This window comes from Marmota marmota, unplaced genomic scaffold (assembly GCF_001458135.2).
Source record: "Marmota marmota marmota unplaced genomic scaffold, marMar, whole genome shotgun sequence".
NCBI classification, from domain to species: domain Eukaryota; kingdom Metazoa; phylum Chordata; class Mammalia; order Rodentia; family Sciuridae; genus Marmota; species Marmota marmota.
This window is the reverse complement of record NW_026000153.1, coordinates 15,469,157-15,472,212: the sequence shown is the minus strand read 5'-3', so window position 1 is coordinate 15,472,212 and position 3,056 is coordinate 15,469,157. Positions and strand designations below refer to the sequence as shown.

The 3,056-nt window shown below is 38.7% G+C and overlaps 1 pseudogene; it reads left to right on the top strand.

Moving 5' to 3' along the window:
• The first annotated feature begins 208 nt into the window (after positions 1-208).
• LOC125611489 lies at positions 209-1,388 on the top strand (annotated as a pseudogene).
• Positions 1,389-3,056: the final 1,668 nt, after the last annotated feature.

Below are 3,056 nucleotides of genomic sequence, written 5' to 3'. Positions count from 1 at the left end.
TATTAGATATTAGACTTCTGTCTGCCTGATGGTGTTCACAAGATAACCTAAATTACTGATAAGGTTTTTTTTTTTTTTGGTACTGGGAGTTGAACCCAGGGCGCTTAACCACTGAGTCACATCCACACACTGAGTCACATTCACAGCCTTTTTTTGTTAAAATATTTTTTTCGGTTGTAGATGGACACAATACCTTTATTTTGTTCATTTTTTTTATATGGTGCCTAGGATCGAACCTAGTACCTCATGCATGCTAGGCAAGTGCTCTACCACTGAGACACAATCCCACCCGCTCCTGTCAATGGTCACTGACAGTATGGACAAGGTCCCAGTGGTGAAGGCTAGAGTCACCCATAGCATCATGAATTCTCTGATCACAAAACAGACCCAGGAGAGCATTTAGCATTTTGAGCAACAGACAAGGCTGAGACATGCTGGCTACACAACCCACAAGGGCCTTACCATGGAGAAGACCAAGTGCCTCTGATGGCAAAAGTATTCCACAAACTGTGGAGTGGAAAGATTAACAAAAGAAGAGAAGCAGCCTGCATGAACCCAGTATATCCCAAGCAGTACCCCTCCCTGTTCTTCTAAGCAAAGGCCTAGAGGCTGGTTAATTTCTCATTTCTTTACAGCTTTGCTTGGCCAAATCCTAGCACCATAGATTCTGGAAGTGGGAATAAGGACAGAAATTCTTCAGAAAGGAGTTTTTTTTTTTTTTTTTTTTTTTTTTTTTTGGGGGGGGGTGGACCAAGACCTTTTTAGATGTCTGATTCTGGAGTTTACCATCCAGGCCTTCAAAAGAGCCTAGAAGCCCTCCCCAATGGAACTGATCTGTGCACAGGTCATCCCAATGGATGAAGCCACCCAGGATGGATGTCCCAGAGATAGAAGAGAAGAAACAGTTGTCATCGACCTTAATATCAAACCCTGTGTTTTAGTTAGCTTTTTCATGGTTGTAACCAAAATAATCAACAAGAACAACTCAGAGGAGGAAAAGTTTATTGGGGCTCATAGTTTTAGCGGTCTTAGTCCAAAGACAGTGGGGCCCATTGCTCTGGGCCCAAGGTGAGGCAGCACATCATGAGGGAAGAGCCCATCAGAGAGAAGTTGCTCAGCTCCTGGCGTGGTCAGGAAGCAGGGAATGGGGGGAAGGGGCCACAGGGAAGAAGCACCCTTTCAGTGCATACCTCCAAAGACCATCTCCAGTTATGCCCCACCTGCCCACAGTTACCACCAAGTCAGTCCATTCTGATTAAGTCACAGCTCCCACAATTAAGTCATTTTACCTATGAATATTTCTGCATTAACACAGGAGATTTTTGGGGACACCCATATCCAAACCATAATGTTTGCATGTGCTCATACCCACAGGAATCTAGAGTGCTTTCTATTCCAGGAACTCTGAATGGAAGTTTTCTTGTTCATTCCTCTTTTACCTTGTCTCTGACAGAGGAATATATTATATTATATTCCTATGAATAATTTTGTTTACATAAGGAGTTTACCTCATAGAGAATATTATATAGTATAGTATCTTTATTAAAAAAAACCTCTCAAACTGAGAGCCATAGACTAGAGCCATAATTGATTCTGAGAAACATTGGCACAAAGCTTATGCTTGTGTGGAAGAAACCATTTTGTGCTGCTTTAAGGTCAGACTTAAAAAAAAATCTTATCAGTGATGTTTTTCATTATCTATTTTTATTTCATTAATCCTAGACTTTGATCATTGCTTACTAGATAAATAATGTTTATACGTTTCCAAAACCTAGGTTTCTTGATTCTTTTTACCATCGTCACTGTGAGCATTGATACATCATGGCAAAGAGGTGCCTACTGATAAGTTTGGGTGACCTTCCCTTCTTGACTCTGGTAGGGCTATGCTCCAGCCTTGCTAGTTAGAGGGGTATGTTTGAGGTGTGGGATGCAATTACTGTCTAGACTTGGCAGGGATCCCTCTTTCTAGGCTTAAACTGGAGTCTCCCTCCTTTTTGGTCAACTTAAGGAATCACTGTCCTGCAGCCAGTTCTTCCTGTCTCATGGTACCTCTCAGGCCACTGCTTTTGGAGAGATGCTTCTCTTTTATAAGTCACAAAACAGTCACTAGTTTTACATATCTGTTCTTGTACTTTATATTTTTTTAATATTTATTTTTTAGTTTTTTTAAGTGGACACAATATCTTTATTTTACATTTATGTGGTGCTGAGGATCGAACTCAGTGCCTCAAGCATGGTAGGCGAGCACTCTACCACTGAGCTACAACCCCAGCTCCTCTTGTACTTTAAAGTAAGATTAATTTAACTCCAATTTGGTTGGAAATTTCCTAAAGGAAGAAAGTTAAGTCTACTGATTTGATATTGATGTATTTATGTTAAACTTATTTTAATTTTTTTGCAGTGCTGGGGATTGAACCTAGGGCTTGAACATGACAGGCAGATGGTCTATCACTTAGCCACCCCCAACCCCTGAATGTTAAACGTTTTTAGAGTAAAGAAGATGGTAAGTACAGTTACATTATAGACTTAAGGTTCATGTGAAATTAGTGTCATCTGTCATCTTGTTTTGACTTCTTTATCCAGGTCACAGACTGAAACTTTTTTGGAGGAGAGAGAGAAGAATTCAAAACTTTTTTATAATGAAAGCATTTTTTTACCAAAATGATTCTCATTCTTATACATCTATGCAACATGTTTTACAGCAGAAAAGAAATAGACTGCATTTTTATTTCTCCTCACTGTGTACATGTTTGTTGTCTTGAACACTGTCTCAGATACTTTCTGGTTTTGTTTTGGGTAGCATTCTGTTTATATAAGGAGCTGACCTTCTCATAGAGAAGCCCTGGAGTCTAAAATTGTCAGAACAAATAATTTATTTGTGTCTTCTATTGTGATCTCTTGTTTTGAAAATCCTTACTCTATTCTCAAAGATAAACAACACACTAATTTATAAGTTAGTTTCTATCACTTCTGAAACTATGTGTCTTATTTTATAATAAAAAAGTACTTTAAGCTAAAACTAAATTGTATATTTTTTAAAGTAAATTCTAAAAGCA